The sequence below is a fragment of the Hypanus sabinus genome, chromosome 25 (genome assembly GCF_030144855.1).
Source record: "Hypanus sabinus isolate sHypSab1 chromosome 25, sHypSab1.hap1, whole genome shotgun sequence".
NCBI classification, from domain to species: domain Eukaryota; kingdom Metazoa; phylum Chordata; class Chondrichthyes; order Myliobatiformes; family Dasyatidae; genus Hypanus; species Hypanus sabinus.
This window is the reverse complement of record NC_082730.1, coordinates 18265171-18286197: the sequence shown is the minus strand read 5'-3', so window position 1 is coordinate 18286197 and position 21027 is coordinate 18265171. Positions and strand designations below refer to the sequence as shown.

Here is a 21027-nt window from a genome sequence, read left to right as displayed (position 1 = left end):
GGCCTAATTTGGAGTATTGTGTAGAGATTTGGCCATCTACCTACAGAAAAGATGTAAATAAAGTTGGAAGAGTACAGAGAAAATTTACCAAGGATATTGCTGGGTCTGGAGGACCTGAGTTATAAGGAAAGATTGAATAGGTTATGACTTTATTCATGGAATGTAGAAAGTCGAGAGGAGACTTGATAGAGGTATACAAAATTATCAGGTGTCTAGATAGGGTGAATCCATGGAGGCTGGGTGGGACTACAACTAGAGGTCATGGGTTAAGGTTAGAAGGTGAGACGTTTAAGAGGAACATGAGGGGAAACTTCTTCACTCAGAGGGTTGTGGGAGTGTGGAATGAGCTGGCAGCACAAGTGCTGCATGAGAACTCGATTTCTATGTTTAAGAGAAATTTGGATAGGTACATGGTGGTACCTAGGGCTTTAGTTCAGGTGTAGATCAATGGGAGTAGGCAGTTTAAATGGTTCAGCATGGACTAGATGGGCCAAAGGGCCTGTTTGTTGTACTTTTCTATGACTCTATGACTCAAAAGGGCCTCCCTCCTTCTGATAACTATTATGTTCTATGGGACTAGATTTTGGGAAGTACACTAATTGGCTTAGAAATTGGATCTCCCTGTACTACTTATTTCAATCATCTGGAAATGCATTTTTTCCCAAAGTGATCTGTGATAATGACTATTTCCAGGATGTTTTGTACAATTCTGGAAATTGGGCCAATCAACTCCCAATTTGTCATAAAATCTAATTTGTGGTCAGAACCATTTTACTGCAAACGTTCACAAAGATAATCTTAAATAGATCTTTTGATGAAGGGATATGAAGATTGTTTCATTTACATCAAAATCAAAACTATACAGCCAGTCATCCATCCCTCCTGGTAAGTTAGTTGGACCAAGCATCGCAACAAAACATTCAGCAGACTGCACTTTCACTATCTCGCTTCCTTTTTGACAAGTTCCATTCTTTTTTATTCTTCCCCTGACCTACACACCTTAAAGCCCTTCCTGATAATTTTATTATATTTTCCCTACCTGTCCAAAAATATTCTGTAGGACAGGCCTTTTGCCCACGATATCTGTGCTGAACACCATGCCAAATTAAGCAAGATATCTTCTGTCTGCACATGGTCCATATCCCTGCATAATCTTGAGTCTACCTTCTAAACACAGCCTTTGTATCTGCTTCCACTGCTACCCCCAGCAGCGCATTCCGCACACCTACCACACTCCCTGTAACAAACTTGCCCACTAAGCTTCACCCTCTCATTAAATGCAGCTCCAATATAAATCCAACAGATTTATTCCAATTCAAAATCTTAATTAAATGTTTCTCATCCTTTTTCTTATGCCGATTCTTCCCATCCTTTATATAGTTCGGCTGTTTTCTTTCCACTCAAACGCTTCCACCTCCTCGTTTCTCACCCACCCACTCACTCGGTCCCACTCATTCCGAGTCCCCACTTTATCATAAACACAAGAGATTCTGCACATGCTGGAAAGCTTGAGACCCACACGCGCAATTCTGGATGAACTCAGCAGGTCGGGCAACATCTACGGGAAGGCCGTCGACGTTCTGGGGCGAAATCGTTATACCTCTTATTGGCCGGAAAGAAAGATACTTACAACACTCTATAGATGCTGCCTGACCTGCGGGGTCCCTCCAGCATTTGGTTATGTGTGTGTGTGTGTGTGTGTGTGTGTGTGTTGACTGTTAATTCCCCTCCATAGAAGCTGATTGACTTGCTGAGTTCCTCCAGCATTGTGTGTGTGTGTGTGTCCACTTTCTCACCTCCTCCCGCCCAGTCTTGCCTTTCCCTCCAACCTTTCCTCATTCCTTCTTTCTCCTCCCTCTCTTTCACCCCCCCCCCCCCCCCCACACACACACACACTCACACACTCACTCACTCTTCGGGCCCTGTTCGATTGCAATCTGTGTAGGGCGCACACTCAGCCAATCAGAGGCGAGGGGCACCGTGACAGCCGCTTGCTCCGAGAAGCTATAGGCTCCAGCCGACAGCCTGCTATTACAGATGACTACTGTGTAGGCAAGGGTGACAGGAATATAACAGCTGAAAGCAGCCAGTTCCTCTGACTGCTCCGCTCTGTGAGAAAAGCGAGGAATGAGAGAGAGAGATCAGCAGCAGGGAGCGGAGCAAAGGAAGAATTGTGGAGCCGCCGTGTTCTTTTGAAGGATGGTCAGGCTAATGCCTCGGTATGTTGGGGAAAGCCGCGCACTGATCTGAAGGTGACGGCTTCTTGGACTGCTACAGTGAGATGGATGTGGGCAGAGCTCCTCGTCAGCTCGGGTTCTGACGAACCGGTTCAGAGCAGCAGGGACCAATCTCCGGATCTGCAGTGAGTCCGTCCAAAAACAAACGTGCACTTGCTGCCGGGCTTTCTCGACTTGGGGGACCCTTTGTGGAACGTGCGCCGAGAATGAAGTCCTGAGGGGAGGGGATAGCGTTTGTTTGTGTGTGTGTGTGAGCGTGTTTGGGGTTGGGGACGATTGGTTCCGTGGGGGAAGGGTGCGGGGAGGGGGGGGGGGGTGATTGGTCGAATGTAATCATCTCCACAAGTAAATAAGCGGTTTTGCTACGGTTCTGGATGCAGTGCGTGCGTTCTTCCTCTCGGGGTTGATTTACTTCTGCACAATTAGCTGGCAAGACTTTAGGAGAAAGGCGTGGGATCATCAAAAGTGGTTTGAGGGACCCGCAAACTGTTCGGCATAGGCAGAGGTGGAGAGAGAGTGGGGAATACTCTGTTACGAAGCAGAATGAGCGCGTATTCACTCCCTTTCGGATCTATCTGCGGGTCACGGGCGTCCCTATTCATACAGTACTTTCTGCACATTGCTAACCCTACGGGGGTGCCATTTGTTAGAAGCGTTCAGTGTAGCCGCATGCAGTCCTTGAACTGTTAATGTACAGTTTAGCCTGGGTGCACGAGTCGAAATGGGGAGCCCGGCGGGAGCGCGTCTTTTTTTTTCTCTCTCCAGCCTTCAGATAAATTGGGGATGTTGCATTTAATGAGTTTCTAATTGTGACATGATTCAATGTGTGACAGAGATGGTCGCCGTGGGAGGAACCAGCACCCGTGTGGGCGCTCTGCACTAATACTGTGTGTGTGTGTGTGTGTGTGTGTGTGTGTGTGTGTGTGTGTGTGTGTGTGTGTGTGTGTGTGTGTGTGTGTGTGTGTGTGTGTGTGTGTGTGTGTGTGTGTGTGTGTGTGTGTGTGAGAGAGAGAGAGAGAGAAACTGGAATTTAAATGTAGTTAGATACGGAGAGCGGGCGCGGCGAGATGTCGCTCTGGCCCCAGCCCTCAAGGGTTGAGGGGAAAATCTGCAAACATTAGCGTGCATGTCTTTCTCTTAAAATGCAAGGTTGGTCTGACTATTGGCGAATTTGTTGCCTGTTATTTCCGCGCACCCGCCGGCGTGTCAGTTCTCTGTGGGCGAATATGTGTCTGTGTGTGCTGCGAGACCTGGCAGATAATGTCTTCCAGGATCAGTGGGGCAGGAGGGGTGACTGCAGATCCCTGGCAGTGTGCGACTGGCTGCGCATCCCAGGATAAATTGCGTGATTGTATGTGGCCACATGCATTGTGTGTGGGTGTTTGCGCAGGCTTGTGTTTGGATGAGTTGCTGTCTGTGGCGGCGTTCAGATGTCACTGCCTCTCCTTGTGCCTGTACTTCCTGCAGCCCTTTATCACTCTGGGTGAGAGATTGTGTGTGTGTGTGTGTGTGTGGTGGGGGGGGGGGTGAGTGATGGGGCGGGGGTTATGTTTGTGTGCTCATGTTAAATCTGATTGCGTACTTGTGAATGGAAACCGCACTCCTGTACGTCGATGCAAGGGCGTGTGAGTACGTCCCGCTATACCCACACATAGGTGTGCGTTCGTATGCATGCCTGTTGGTAAATATTTGTGCGTTTTCATGAAGTTGTGTCAGAATCTTACATTTAACGGCGTGTACGTCTGATCTGCAAAAGTGAATGCAGTTGAAACTTTCAGGAGGTACATAGACAGGATTCAGAGGGGAGAAGTGTAGCACCATCGGGAAAGAGGGCTGGAGAACTAATGTTCCAAAAAAAAAGCCACTATGGACACGGTGAACTAAAAGCTCTCCCGTGTGGTATCATGCCGTAAGCAAGATGCTTATCCAGTATTTATGCTAGTGTATGTTTGTGAATCTTCTGTCTTTTTAGCGCGGAGATCCGTGGTATGGATGAGTCTACGATGGGTATGTGGGCGTTAGTTTGCTACATCACTTATTTCCATGAGCAGTGTATACAAATATACATTGGATGGTTCATGTGTACATGCAGTAAACGTATGACTGGAAATGAGCGCGTGACTCCAACAGTATGAATATGTTATTTGTCATTTCATGTTGGTTTAGTACATAGGTGGGGGCAAATGCATCAATGCTGAGGTATTTGAGTTGGGGGGGCACTGTTGAATTGGATAAAGTAAATGTGCATTAGTGTAATTGGTGGTTGTTAAGCTATGCAGAAAGTGTTAATGCAGCTACACGTTTACTTGTTTTAGCAGTACATTCTGCAGGTTAGTAAATGGTACTTGCAATGGTGTGCTAAGATGTAATTACTAATGTTAGAGTACGGGTTTGCTGTTGTCTGGATGTAGGAGTTCTTTGCAGTGTTGGCAAATGGTTGTATATTAATGTTTACATGATTTGTTATGTATAGTGTTGTTACTCTAATGCACCTACTCATGCTGGCCGCTTTATTAACTACACCTGTAGTCTGCTCGTTGATACAAGTATCTAATCAGTCAATCATGTGGCAGCAACACAATGCAGAAAAGCATGCAACCATGGTTCAGTTGCTGTTCAGACTAAACATCAGAATGGGGGAAAGAAATGTGATCTAAGTGATTTTGACCATGGAATGATTGTTGGTGCCTGATGGGGTGGTTTGAGTATCTCAAAATGCTGATCCCCTGGGATTTTCACACACAACAGATTCTAGATGGTATAAAAACAAACAAAATAAATGCAGTGACTGGCTGTCCCGTAGACAAAAATGCCCTTGTTAATGAGATAAGTCAAAGGAGAATGACCAGACTGGTTCAAGCTGATAGGAAGGTGACAGTAATGCAGATAACCACGGCAGAACAGCCTCTCTGAACGCACAGCACATTGAACCTTAAAGAGGATGGGTTACAGCAGCAGAAGAGCACACAGGATTCTCCTCTGTACCTAATAAAATGTCCACTGAGTGTATGCAAACATTATTCTGTAAGGATCCAGATAACCTGTTGAATGTATGCACAGACATTTACCTGGGCATATTAGGTTATGGTATGCCCTAACGTCTTGCTTTGAGTGATTGCTGGTAAGCATACTGATATTGTTGCAGTCAGTGCATGCACAAATTCTTTGATTTGCAAACTAAGTTGATGTATCTGCAAGTGTTCATCATGTCTGTTAGCATTTAGGTACTTGTGGCAATGGGTGCAAGTCCCTGTGTGTGAATACATGATTACTTCTTGTTGCACAGATATACCTCGATGTGGTTAAGTACAGATAAATCTCTATATTTCAAAGTCTGAAGTAAATTTTAATATCAAAGTGCATATATGTCACCATTTACAATGCTGAGATTCATTTTCTTATGTGCATACACAACAAATTTATAGAATAAGAACTATAACCGAATGAATGAAAGGCCACCTAAACAGGGTGTTCAACCAGACTGCAAAAGACAAGAACGGTGCAAATGCAAAAAGAAGAAACAATAAGTATAAATAAGCAACATACATGGAGAACATGAGATGAGGAGTCCTTGAAAGTGACTCCATTGGTTAAGTGAAGTTATCCCCTTTGGTTCAAGAACCTGATGGTTGAGGGGTAATACTGTTCCTGACTGTGGTGGTGCAAGACCTGAGGCTCCTGGACCTTTTTCCTGATGGCAGCAACAAGAAGCGAGCACATCCTGGGTGGCGGGTGTCCTGATGATCAATGCTGCTCTCCTACCACAGTGTTTCATGTGGATATGCTCGGTGGTTAGGAGGGCTTTGTTTATGATGAGCTAGGCCATATCCACTGCTTTTTATGCAATTTTCCATTCAAGGGCTTTAGTGTTTCCATACTAGGCTGTGATGCAGCTGGTCAATATACTCCCCAATACACATCTATAGAAGTGCATTGCTCTGACCCCATGCTCTGAAGCATGAATGTGTGCCTAAATTAATGTATGGATGTGTTTTAGCATATTTATTTATCTATATTAAGGAAAAAGAATAACCACCCCCATAATTGCATTGCTGGAACTTTGCACAATAAGAAAAAATGGATGTCATTTGAGGTTGTTACAAAAATAGTAGATTACATTCAAAGGAGACAATACCATTGAAGGAAAAGAGGACTTGTGGGTAACAAATATCAGGGTGGCTGAAATTCTTTATAGACATCTTATGAAGGGGACCACAGCTATAATTCAAGAAAACTGACCACCAATTGAAAAAGAGAAGCTGTAATAGGACCAGATAAAAGAAGAGATTATAGATGATCCAGCTGGCCCTTTGCATTTACCTCCCACAAGATCCCCACGATCACACTTGCCTTTTGTGAGCGTGCCGCTATCAATGTCCTCGAGGCCTTGCTGTCTATGGAGTGTTCTGTGAGTGGCAACTCAGTTTCACACAGTGCAAGGGAACGCCATGCCCAAGCCTCCCAGGAAAAGTTGAACCATCTTTAAATAATTACAAGAAGGAGAAACATTCTTTTGGAAAAAGAAGGATTAACAATCACAATCATCGTACAAATTCATTAAAAATGATTGGTATTCATTGAAATAAGGTGGGGAGAAATCCATCCAGACCAAGCTCTCTTCTTGTTCCTGCCACCAGGAAGGAGGCAAAGGGACCTTGAGTGCTCCTTTACCACTGGGTTTAGGAAGCTACTGCACTTCAATCATTAGACTCCTCAATTATAGACATCTTCACGCACCTCAGCTCTGAACTAATTTCACAACTTCTGAACTCACTTTCAAGGACTCTACAACTCATATTCTCAATGTCATTTATTTATTTTCTTGGCTCAAGCTGGTAAAACCTGAGGTCCGGGCATAGACAAGCATGTTCATTTGTCAGTTGCTAGTAACTTTCGTAGTATTCTGCTGCTGTTTAGTAATGTGGCTTTCTGAAGATTTACATGGATCGTGCTGTGTAGCCCTAATTATTTAATGTTGTTGTGTAGTGCCTTTGGGATGATAGCAGTCATAGATATTACTGTCGGGACAATGTATACCCTGTTCATGTTCCATAGTCTTTCAATTTCCTCTTTTAATTCAGCATATTTCTGGTGTTTTTCTCTTATTAATTTCTATATGTTATGTGTGTTTGGAATAGCTGTATCTATGAAATAAGCTGTTTGTGCTTGTTTATCCTGTATTATTATATCCGGACAGTTATTATGGATTGTCCTATCTGTAATAACTGATCAGTCATAATATGATTTGTGGTAGTCTGACTCTAAAACTAGATCAGGATTATATTTACAGGAAGGAATAATTTCATTTATGAGTTTGTATTTAAAAGTAAGATTCTGATGAATGATATTTGCCACTTGATTGTGCCTGTGTAAGTAATCAGATTGAGTTAAACTGCTACAGGATCCTGTAATGTGTTAGATTGTTTCTGTTATTTTTGCAGCATTTCCTACATTTATCATCTTGAATTTGTTGGTCTTTTATTAATTATTTTTGATAATGTTTGTGTTAGTGATCTGGTCCTGCATGGTCACAAAGAACCCTTCTGTTTCTGTGAAATTATTTATTATTATTATTATTATTATTATTGTCTGTTTTGTTTTGTATTTGCTTTGTCTTCTTTTGCACTTCTGTTGCTTGTCAGTCTTTGTGTGTAAATTTTCATGGAATACGTTCTATTTCTTTGTCCTATAGTGAATGCCCACAAGAAAATAATTTTCTGGGAAGTATATGGCAACATATACATACTTTGGCAATAAATTTACTTAGAAGTTTGAACTAGAACCAATTTATTATTACTGGCTAACTTTGTCAAATTAGTTGTTTTGCAGCAGCAGTATAATGTAATACATTGTGTTGACCCACTTTCTGTGCAGGCGAACCGGCTCACAAATAGCCAGCGCGCGGGGGGTGACTTTGGTAATGCACCTCTGACATCATTTCCACCCGGAGAGGGCAGGCGCTAGGGATTAAATATCAGCGCCGCGAAGTTTGAATAAACTAGTCTCAAAATGATTTACCGATTGCGTATTGTTATTTCAGTGCTGTGTGTAGCACATTGCTACATTGGTGACCCTGACAGTCCAAACAGGATTTGGACCAAAGATGACCGACTCTTCATCTGTTCACACAGTTTTGCTAAAACTGCCAACTTTCTGAATGCTGTGACCACGCGTGTGGTTTAGCCAAGCAGAAGCCCAGTTCCAGATTCGGCAGATATCTTCTGATTTCACGCGTTACTATCACGTGGTGAGTGCCCTTGACCAGGAGATGGCCGCCCAGGTTGCGGATTTCATACAGTCGCCCCTGGAAGAAGGCAAATATGAAGCATTCAAAGCGCTGCTCATTGAGACCTTTGGCCTCACGGTGTGAGCGGGGTGCCTGCCTGCTTCACCTGGACGGTTTGGGAGATAGACTGCCATCAGCATTGATGAACGAGATGCTGGCCCTGGCTAACGGACACAAGCCCTGCCTCATGTTCGAGCAAGCGTTCCTGGAGCAACTCCCCGAGGACATACATCTGCTGCTGGCCGACGCAGATTTCAGTGACCCCCCCGGAAGGTGGTGGCCCGGGCAGACGTGCTGTGGAAAGCCAAGAGGGAGAGCGTGACGTCCGTCGGTAGGATTACCAGGCCACGCACCCAACCGTGGACCAGATCAGGCCTGGCAGGGGGGCGCACACAACACAGAGGCAGGGGTGAGGAGGCCAGTGAACAGTGGTGTTTCTACCACCAGCAGTGGGGCACAAAAGCCCGCCGTTGTCACCCGTTGTCAAGGGCCAGGGCCAGCTGCCACTAATGACTATGGCGGCTGGCCACCAGGACAGCCTCTTGTACGTCTGGGACAAACAGTCGGGACGCTGCTTCTTGGTTGACACCAGAGCGGAAATCAGCGTCTTGCCCCTGACGGGGTATGACACCCACAACAGGAAGCCAGGACCCACCTTGTGGGCCGCAAACAGCAGCACGATACGGACCTATGGCACCCGCACAGTGCAGCTGCAGTTCGGCACCAGCCGGTTCACGTGGGACTTCACACTGGCTGCGGTGGCCCAACCACTCCTGGGGGTGGACTTCTTTCAAGCTCACAGCCTGCTGGTCGACTTGCAAGGGAAATGACTGGTACATGCCAAGACTTTCCAGACGTTCTCCCTGGGTGAAGCCAAGTTGCCGACCCCACACCTGGACTCCTTCACGCTGCCGGACAACAAATTCACCAGAATCCTGGCAGACTTTCCATCGATTCTGGCACCGCAGTTCATGGCAGCCATGCCCAGACACTGGGTACATCACCACATCCCATCCCAGGGACACCCCTCTACGCCCGCGCACGAAGGCTCCCCCGGGAAAAACTCCACCTGGCAAAGGAGGAATTCAAGAGGATGGAGGAATTGGGGATCGTATGGAGGTCCGACTGCCCATGGGCCTCCCCCCTGCACATGGTGCCCAAAACAGCTGGGGGTTGGAGACCATGTGGCGACTACCGCAGACTGAATGAGGCTGCAACTCCAGACCGCTACCCTGTGCCGCACATACAGGACTTTGCAGCAAACCTGCACGGGGCAAGAATATTTTCCAAAGTAGACCTCGTCCGGGGATACCATCAAATCTCGGTGCACCCTGAAGTCATCCCCAAAACGGCACTTATCACCCCGTTTGGCCTGTTCGAGTTCCTCTGAATGCCGTTCGGCATAAAGAATGCCACACAGACGTTCCAGCAGCTAATGGATGCAATGGGACGTGACCTGGACTTTGAGTTCATCTATTTGGACGACATCCTTATAGCCAGCAGTAGTCATCAGGAGCATCTGTACAACCTCCGCCAGCTCTACTCCTGCCTGAGTGATTTCGGCCTCACGATCAACCTGGCCAAATGCCAGTTCGGTCTCGATACCATCGACTTCCTGGGCCACAGGATTACCAAAGACAGGGCAACACCTCTGCCTGCCAAGGCAGACGCGATCTGCCACTTTGCCCGGCCCAACACAGTCAAAGGCCTACGGGAGTTCGTTGGTATGGTGAACTTCTACCACCGTTTCCTCCCCTCAGCAGCCCGTATCATGCGCCCTTTGTACACCCTAATGTCGGGTAAAGGCGAGGACATTACTTGGGACGAGGAGGCTGCGTTTTTGTTAAAGCCAAGGAAGCCTTGGCAGATGCCTCGATGCTGTTGCACCCGAGAACGGACGTTTGACTGCACTCACGGTGGACGCATCCGACACAGCAGTCGGTGGGGTGCTGGAGCAGCTCATCGAGGGGTGCTGGCACCCCTTGGCATTCTTCAGCAAGCTCCTACGACCACCGGAACTCAAGTACAGTGCTTTCGACCGGGAGCTGTTGGCACTGTATCTGGCAATCCGGCATTTCAGGTACTTCTTAGAAGGCAGGCCGTTCACCGCGTTCATGGACCTCAAACTATTGACCTTCATGTTCACGAAGGTGTCTGATCCCTGGTTGGCTTGCCAGCAGCGACATCTGTCCTACATCTCCGAGTACACAACGGACATCCAGCATGTCTCAGGAAAGGACAACGACATGGCGGATGCACCCTCCAGACCAGCTGTCAGGGCCCTGCCCCTGGGAGTGGAATATGCAGTACTGGCGGAGGCGCAGCAGGCAGACGATGAGATGCCCAGCTACAGGACCGCAGTCTCGGGTTTGCAGCTGCAGGACTTTCTTGTAGGCCCAGGTGAGAGGACCCTCCTGTGCGATGTGGCTACCGGCCAACCTCGCCCCATCGTCCCAGCAGTTTGCAGGCAGCAAGTTTTCGACTCCATACACAGTTTGGCGCACCCAGCTATCAGGACAACCGTCCAGCTGGTCTCCAGCAAGTTTGCGTGGCACAGACTTCGTAAGCAGGTCAGTGAATGGGCCAGAACGTGCGCGCAGTGCCAAACAGCCAAGGTGCAGCAGCACACTAAAGCCCCGCCACAGCAGTTCGAACCCACCCACTGGAGGTTTGACCACATTCATGTGGATGTCGTGGGCCCCCTACCAGTGTTCTGAGGAGCGCGGTACCTCCTAACTATGGTAGACCAGTTCACGAGGTGGCCACAGGTGGTCCCACTCACCAACATATCTGCCGATTCCTGAGCCCGAGCACTGATTACAACCTGGGTAGCACGCTTTGGGGTACCGGCCCACATTACCTCTGACAGAGGCGCCCAGTTCACCTCCAGCCTGTGGTCAGCTGTGGCCAGCCTGTTGGGAACGCAGCTACACCACAGTACTACCTACCACCCACAGTCAAATGGACTAGTGGAACGCTTCCACCGTCACTTGAAGTCGGCTCTCATTGCCCACCTGAGCGGACCTAACTGGGTGGACAAGCTTCCCTGGGTCCCTTGGAATTCGCACAGCGCCCAAAGAGGATCTGCACGTCTCGTCGGCCGAGTTGGTGTATGGTGCACCCCTGGCTGTCCCAGGAGAGTTCATTCCAGCCCCAAGGGGGCAAGAGGAAGAACCCGCAGCAGTCCTGGACAGACTACGCAAGAGGCTCGGCAACCTGGCCCCCGTGCCGACTTCACAGCATGGACGGACCCCGACCCATGTACCCTAAGACCTGCAAAACTGTAAGTTTGTGTTTTTGTACGAAGGGGCGGACACTGGGCACTGCTACAGCAGCCGTACGAGGGGACATTCAAAGTGATCAACAACAACGGGTCCACGTACGTTCTGGACATTGGGGGGGAAAGAGGAGGTTTTCACGGTGGACCGACTCAAAGCAGCCCATGTAGACTTGGCGCAGCCGGTCGAGGTTCAGGCACCGTGGTGCAGAGGCAGACCTCCCAAACAGAGGCTGATCCAGATTGTGGACATTGGGGGGGGGGGGGGGGTATATCACTGGTTCTGGTGGGGGGGGGGTTATGTGGTGACCCACTTTCTGCGCAGGCGAACCGGCTCATAAATAGCCAGCGTGCGGGGGAGACTTTGGTAATGAAACACTGACGTAATTTCTGCCTGGAGAGGGCGGGCGCTAGGGATTAAATGCCAGCGCCACAAAGTTAGAATACACTAGTCTCGAAACGATTTACCGACTGCGTGTCGTTATTTCAGCGCTGTGTGTAGCACATCACTACAGCATAAAAATTACTATAAGTTATGATAAAAAATATAAAAAAATAAATAAGGAGAAATAGTGATGTAGTGTTCATGGACTCTTCAGAAATCTGTTGAGAAAGGAAAGCATTCTGCTTCATTTGGAGGACCCAAAGGTCTGGAACCAGTGTTGAGTTTAGAGATGCAGCCAGAGGTCCAATATGTCCATCGGACTGCTATGCATTGCAAGGCCATTGCTAACCATCAGCACCATCTTGCCGAAGCTGTTCTAGCATTGATGACTGTGGGACAAATACTGACTGGAAACCAGGGAGAACTGGGCATCCCTTCAGAACCAAGCTGTAGGATATGATGTTTCCTCCCTGAACAGGGATTGCCTGTTTCTAGTAGCCTGCAAAGTCCGATCCTGCTTAATATCAAAGGCGAAGTAAGCTGACTCCTGGTTAGTACAGGAATGTGAGATATCACAGGAATAGCAAGTCTTAAGCAGCGAGGAGATGTATGTCAGAAGGTCATGGTGTGGTGCATGAGATATGACCCATAATGTAAAAAAAAATATATATATCAGCAACATTTAACTTGTCGTGAGGCCTTGGAAAGATCTCTGATTGATTTCTTGAGAGGTTAAAAGAGGCCTTGGCACTGCAGCTCCCAGGAGACGGCTGCTCAGCTAGATTCCATGCTTAAGTGTCTTGAGTGGGAGTTGAATCTATAACCTTCTGATTCAGATGTGAGAGTGCTACCACAGAGAGGATGCATTTACCATTATAAAATGCTGGACACAAGGGGTGTCAGCTACAACTGATGTCAGCATTGTCGAGACAAGCAGCAACGTGTTTCATTTTGAAAGATTCCATGCAGAAGATATAAATTGCAGAGGGAGATCTGGTGCTTTCTGGGGCTTTGCTACTGAAACCTAATGCACAAAAAAAAATACAAAGAGATTCTGCAGATATCCCAGCAATATTATCGCTCATCCCACGTAACTAAAAGCAGGCACTCATTGACCACTTCCAATTATCTAATCAGCCAATCATGTGGCAGCAACTCAATGAATAAAAGCATGCAGATGTGGTCAAAGATTCAGTTGTTGTTTGGCCCAAACATCAGAATGGGGGAAGAAATGTGATCTAAGTGTCTTTGACCGTGGAATGATTGTTGGTGTCAGACAGGGTGTTTTGAGTATCCACAAAACAGGTGACCTCCTGGGATTTTCACACACAACAGTCTATAGAGTTTACAAGGAATGGTGTGAAAAATAAAAGAAAATCTACTGAAAGTGCCTTGTTGGTGAGATTAAGTAAGAGGAGAATGACCAGACTGGTTCAAGCTGACAGGAAGGTGACAATATTTCAAATAACTACATAGAACAGCAGTGGTGCAGAAAGGCATCTATGAATGCGTATCACATCAAATCTTTGAAATGGATGGATGGGCTACAGCAGCAGAAGACTATGAACATATACTCAATGGCCACTTTATTAGATACAGGAGGTACCTAATAAAGTGGCCTTTGAGTGTACTTAGCTGGTCATTATTTCATTACTGTTTATAGGAGTTTCCTAGGTGTAATTGAGTACTGCCTCTCCTATATTATAATTCACAGCAGCTAAACTTCAAAAGTACATTTATGGTGTAAAGTGCCAAGATACAAAAACCATATAAGTTAAAATTTCATTTTCTCCCTTTTGAATATTAATAGCTTTCCTACCTAGCCCAAGGAGTACAGCAGCTAGTTTTCTTTCTCTGGACAGCAGCCCTACCATCCATTGCAAGCTTCTCCACTGTAGATGGAATCATAGCAAAAAAGTACTTGTTGTTTCATTGTTAAACCCTCCATGCACTCTTGATCCCAGGCACCCACCTCTTTTAGGTAAGTTAGAGAAAGGCTTGCATTTATTTAAGGACCTATCATTTTCTCAGTTTTTTCTAAAATTGCTGTCATCAGTCAAGTGTTCGTTTTTTAATGGTTCAATTTAATATCAGAGAATGTATACAGTATACAACCTGAAATTCTTATTTCTCAGAGACATCTACAAAGCAGAGAAAAAAATACCCAAAGAATGAATGACAGGGATCATTAGAACTCCAAAGGCCCCCTCCTCTCTCCCATGTGCAACCAGCAGCAAAAGGATCACTGTCCTCCCACTTGCTCCAGCAAAAACATCAGCCCCCCCTCCACCACCAGCCACCATGCAAGCCATCGCAAAGCACCAGAGTACATTAAAAACTATTGCCCATCCCAACCTCGACATCTCAGACAGGCTGTCTCTCTCATTAACAAGGGAGGGAGAAAGAGATATATCACTCCTGCCACAATGAGGGGAGACCAGTAACACGCTGTTTCGATGTTGTAATCTGCCACGTCGTTTGTCCAAATTCTCCCCAATCTCTAGTGTAACATGGGAAATGCAGCAAGCAGTATGTGCCCTGCAAAGATCTACAGAAAATGTGGGATTTTCTATTGGGTCATGTAGACAGTTGGTTGACATTGTTTTAAGGACACAAGTTACTCTGAGCTAGATTGATAACTCTCCTAATAGTGCACCATGACCATTCTAGGAGAATGGAAGGATCTTCTCGTTAACTTGGTATCTCATTTATTATTGTGGGGAGTACTGAGATACAGTTGAAAAAAAATTCTGTTTGCAGGACATCCAAACAGATCATTCCCTACATAAATACAATGAGGTCATACAAAAGCGAAAACATGCATAATATGTTGCAGAAAATGTGCAGTGCAGGTATCCAAATAAAGTGCAAGGGCTGTGACAAGGTAGACTGGGAGACAAGGAAACTGTCTTTAAAGTACAAGTGTCCTGTTTAAGAGTCTTAGAACAGCAAGGTAGAAGCTGCCCTCAAGCCTGTTGGTATGTGATATGTGATTTCAGATTTTTGTATCTGATAATTGATGGAAAGGGGGGGGGGGTGGCGGAGAGAATGACAGACAGACATACTTTATTGATCCCCGAGGGGAAATTGGGTTTCGTTACAGCCGCACCAACCAAGAATAGTGAAGAAATATAGCAATATGTCTGGTGTGGGAAGGAACCTTGATGGTATTGACTGATTTCCAGAGGCAGCAGGGAGTGTAGCAGCGTGACTGCACCACAATCCCCCAAGATCTTACCAGTATGGGTAACCCATCATTCTCAAAAGTAAATTTATCATCAAAGTATGTAGATATCACCTTGAGATTCATTTTCTTACAGTCATTCACAGTACAACACAGACATACAATAGAATCAATTAAAAAAAACTACTCAGACTGGCAAACCACCAATGTGTAAAAGTAGACAAACTATGCAAGTAGAAAAAATATTATTATTCATACTCGTATTTATTACTCATTCACAGGTTCCTGGAGCAGGAATGAGTGGAAGAATAAGTAGAGTTCAGTATCCAGATAGATTAATCTGCCACAGGGTACGTTCAAATGACCACCAAAAATGCTGCCTTTTGATCAAGGGGCTATTGTTCCCATCCACTTTTGCACACAGACTAAATCTCTCTCTCAACGTCAGCAAGACCGAGCAACTGATTGTAGACTTCAGGAGAGGGAAACCAGTGGTCCATGAGCCAGTACTCATCAGAAGATCTGAGGTAGAGAGGTCATTAACTTTAAATTCCTGAGTTTCACTATCTCGGAGGACCTGTCCTGGACCCATCATATAAATGTAATAGCAAAAAAAGCACAACAACACCTCTACTTCCTTGGGAATCTCTGGAGATTTAGTTTTCATCAAAAGCATTGATAAACTTCTAAAGATGTGTAGTGAGAAGTGTATTGACTGGCTGAATTATGACCTGGCATGGGAACACCAATGCCTTTGAGCAGAAATTCAATAGACAATAGACAATAGGTGCAGGTGTAGGCCATTTGGCTCTTCGAGCCAGCACCGCCATTCAATGTGATCATGGCTGATCATCCACAATCAGTACCCTGTTCCTGCCCTCTCCCCATATCCCTTGACTCCGCTATCTTTAAGAGCACTACCTAACTCTTTCTTGCAAGCAGCCAGAGAATTGGTCTCCACTGCCTTCTGAAGCAGAGCATTCCATAGATCCACAACTCTCTGCGTGAAAACGTTTTTCCTCAACTCCATTCTAAATGGCCTACCCCTTATTTTGAAACTGTGGCCTCTGGACTCCCCCAACATGTTTCCTGCCTCTAGCATGTCCAATCCCTTAATAATCTTATATGTTTCAATCAGATCCCCTTTCATCCTTTAAATTCCAGTGTATACAAGCCCAGTCTCTCCAAACTTTCAACATATGACAGTCCCGCCATCCTGGGAATTAACCTTGTGAACCTATGCTGCACTCCCTCAGTAGCAAGAATGTCCGTCCTCAAATTTGGAGACCAAAACTGAACACAATACTCCAGGTGTGGTCTCACCAGGGCCCTGTACAACTATAGAAGGTCCTATTTGCTGCTATACTCAACTCCCCTTGTTATGAAGGCCAACATGCCATTAGCTTTCTTCACTGCCTGCTGTAGCTGCATGCTTACTTTCAGTGACTGATGAACAAGGACACCTAGATCTCACTGTACTTCCCCTTTTCCTAACTTGACACCATTCAGATAGTAATCTGCCTTCGTGTTCTTGCCACCAAAGTGAATAACCTCACATTTATCCACATTAAACTGCATCTGCCCACTCACCCAACCCGTCCAAGTCACCCTGCATTCTCCTAACATCCTCCTCATATTTCACACTGCCACCCAGCTTTGTGTCATCTGCAAATTTGCTAATGTTACTTTTACTTCCTTCATCTAAATCATTAATGGAATTAAATTCCTACAAAAGATAGTGGATTTGGCCCAGTACGAGTAAAGTCCGCCCAACCATTGAGCTCCTCTACATGAAACACAGTTATATGAAAGCAGCATCCATCATCAAAGACCCTCATCACCCAAGCCATACTCTTTTCTTGCTACTGCCATTCGGTATAAGATACAGGAGCTTCAGGACTCGCATTACCACGTTTAAGAACAGTTACTACTCCTCAACGATAAGGCTCCTGAACAAAAGGGGACAACTACACTCACCTCTTGAGATGTTCCCAGAACTAATGATCTCACTTTAAGGACTCTTTATCTTGTTATTTCATGCTGTCGTTATTTATTGCTTTTTATTAATGTTTGCATAGTTTGCTATCTCCTATGCACTTGCTCTTTCATTGATCCTGTATACAGTCACTATTTGCCAATTATGCCCAGAAGGAAAAGAATCTTAGGGTTGTATATGGTGACATATATGTACTCCGATAATAAATTTTATTTCAGGCTTTTGAACTTTGAAAAAGGTCCCATGGTGCAATTTCAGTCAAAAATCCAGGGAGTTCATAACTTTTGAAGCAACACACACAAAATGCTGGTGGAACGCAGCAGGCCAGGCAGCATCTATAGGAAGAAGTACTGTCGACGTTTCGGACCGAGACCCTTCATCAGGACTAACTGAAAGGAAAACTAGTAAGAGATTTGAAAGTGGGAGGGGAAAAATACAAAATGATAGGAGAAGATCAGAGGGGGTGGGGTGAAACTGAGAGCCAGAAAGGTGATTGGCAGAAGGGATACAGAGCAGGAGAAGGGAAAGGATCATGGGACGGGAGGCCTAGGGAGAAAGAAAGGGGGAGGGGAGCACCAGAGGGGAATGGAGAACAGGCACAGTGATGGGCAGAAAGAGAGAGGAAAAAAAACAAACAACTAAATATTGTCAGGGATGGGATAAGAAGGGGAGAAGGGGCAATTGCCAAAGTTAGAGAAATCAATGTTCATGCCATCAGGTTGGAGGCCACCCAGACGTTATATAAGGTGTTGTTCCTCCAACCTGAGTGTGACTTCATCTTGACAGTAGAGGAGGCTGTGGATAGACATATCAGAATGGGAATGGGACGTGGAATTAAAATGTGTGGCCACTGGGAGATCCTGCTTTCTCTGGTGGACAGAGCATAGGTGTCAGTTCTTCTCCCTATAGACGCTGCCTGGCCTGCTGCATTCCACCAGCACTTTGTGTGTTGCTTGAATTTCCAGCATCTGCAGAATTTCCTCATGTTTGCTTCTTAACTGATGAAGGATAGTTTTCCTGGAGAATATGCATCACTCAGTTACATCAGTAAACTAGGTTGACTTCAAATGAAAAGTACTTATTGACTGCATGGAACTGTCACAAGGGGACAGGAGACTGGACCCAAGTGCAGGACTGAAGTACTAGGGGCAGGACAGGAATAACTAAAGGATAGAACCAGATGGGAAGACCAGGGTGGTGCGAAAGAGATGGGACATGCTAGGTAATCCTGGGGTTCAGAGAGAGTTCGTGGCTGGGCTGGATCCCAGAGTCCGTGGCTAGGCAGGAGAGCTCCCTGGGCGGGCCGCATAACTCCTGGACAGGGCCACCTCCCAGGCAGGAACACGGAGGCCAGGCAAGACACAGAACACCTGGGCAGGTGCGGGCACAACCATAGGGAGCAAGGGGTAGGAAGGGGCAGAGACCTCAGGGTGGGCCACATACTCTGGGGCAGGGCCGCCTCCCAGGCGGGAACATAAAGGCCCAGGCAAGACACAGGACACCTGGGCAGGTAGTGGGCACAACCCATCAGAGGTGAAGGGTAGGAAGAGGACAGAGTCCCACCCACTAGGCAACAGCAGTACAGCCTGCTACCTGACAGAGGCAAGGGATCGGAAGGGAACTTGGTCCAGGGTAACTCCAAGGCTGACTCACAGAACTTGAGGATGAAGCCGTGGGCCCTCCAAGCCGGAACGACCAGAAAAAACAGAGCCAATCAGATGAAACACCTCAGAACATGGCAAACCAGCTCATACAGGACAAAACAGGTTCAAAGCAGGACAACCCCCCCAACTAGGCTCGGTCCCAGAGCCACCTGCCAGCTGATAGGCAACAGGTGCACTTTCTTAAGCCAAGATGATCTTATTTGGCTTAAGGGTGACAGGAGGGACATCTACAAGACCCAGAGTCTGGAGTCCACGGACCCAATCAAGACCCGGAATGCGGGCTCCGGACCGGACCATAACAGGAACTAAGAGAGATACGGACACAGTCAAAGGTTCTATATATTTACAAAAGTCCTCTTTCTTTGTGGTAGTCACAGAGCCTGAAAGTGTGCTTTCAGAAAAAATTCGAACGGAAATAATGTGGCTTTGGAGTGTTTGAGTGGGAATGATGGCATTTAGTAATGTAACACTTTGGCTCCCATTTCCAAGGTCATTATGCAGTGAATGGAAAATGTAATTGTGCATTGATTTGTATGTCTACATCTCTGTGTCTGTGCTGACTGGAGTGCAGATGTTTGTTACTGCTTTGCTATGCGTGGGAGTGGCTGTTTGCACATTTGCTTAACTGCACAGGCAGCCTCGCAAACTGCAAGTTAATCTCAGTCACCCTCAGCGTTAATTAAAACAATGCATAGGTGACATTAGCACTCTGCCTGTTGTTCTGGTCAGGCAGGTGTTGTTTGTGACAGCTTGTAAAAAGCCTTCAGTTCGGTCTGTATCTCACACGCAGGCTGCTAGGCGTCTGCAAGTACAGGATTCCCAGATCTCAGTGACTGTGTTTATTCTGAAACCTCCTACACAGTACCTTACCAGCAAGTTATTCATGGTTAAAGGCTGTGGTAGAGTAGAGTGGAGTAGTAGAGCATGCAACAAGCCTTTGGTCCACACCATCCTCCCTGCTACTCCAATTTCCTGCGTTCGACCCGTAATTCACCAAGCCCTTTCCCTCATGTACTTATTCAAATGCCTCTTAACTGTTGCAATAGTACTGGCCTTGACCTCTTCATCCAACAGCTCTCAAACCTCTCTATGTAAGAAGTTACACAGAATACAGAGTAGTACAGCTCGGTACAGGTTTGAATCCCACAATGTCATGCCAGCTTTATCACCTACTCCAAGATTAATCTAACACTACCCTCCCACACAGTCTTCCATTTTTCGTTCATCCGTGTACTTATCAAGAGTCTTATACTGTCTGATGTATCTGGCTCTGCCACCACCTCTGGCAGTGTGTTCCACACACTTCTAATATCACACACTATTCTTTCCTCTAATCACATCAAGATTATGCCCTTTCATATTACCCACTGACTCCAAAGGAATAAGGCACTGGCTGTTAATGCCCATTATCATCTTGTACACTTTTACCAAGTCAACTCTCATCTTCTTCCTCTCCAAAGAGAAAAGCTCAATCTTTCTCTTCGGATCCCTGCTAATTTCTCCCTCTGGTATCTGTGCACTGTAGTTTTGGACTTATATTGGGCTTCGCAATGGTTGTATTCCCTCTAAGACACTATTGCGCAAAAGTCTTAGGCCACATGTATAAATAGCTAGAGAGTCTTAAGATATTTGCAGAGTATTGTATTATCAATGGAGCAGAGAGCAAGTTTGTAAATTTGGCAGGAGAAAAGGATGTTGGGAATGGTTAGGCTGGAGCACACATCCAGCACTAAGACATCAGGAAAGGCCATTTGATTCCAAACAATTGGTTTGTTGGTCATTACAGAATGTCTCTCTGGTGTTTCTCCACTCCCTCCCCCCTCTCTCAAACACTCCCTCCCCCCTCTCTCACACTCCCTCCCCCTCTCTCCCACACTCCCCCCTCTCTCTCCCACACTCCCCCTCTCTCTCCACTCCCCCCTCCACACTCCCCCCTCTCTCTCCCACACTCCCTCCCCTCTCTCTCACACACTCCCTCCCCTCTCTCTCACACACTCC

General features: G+C 46.3%; 1 protein-coding gene across 7 annotated transcripts in view; it reads left to right on the top strand.

Moving 5' to 3' along the window:
* Positions 1-2030: 2030 nt before the first annotated feature.
* The window catches only part of lrrn2 (leucine rich repeat neuronal 2), a 316469-nt gene continuing 297472 nt past the window's right edge, over positions 2031-21027 (top strand). For all 7 annotated transcript variants that reach the window (XM_059950219.1, XM_059950212.1, XM_059950216.1 and 4 more), the window contains exon 1: positions 2031-2362. The gene's annotated coding sequence lies outside the window, so the exon portion shown is untranslated. The remainder of the gene's footprint in view (positions 2363-21027) is intronic.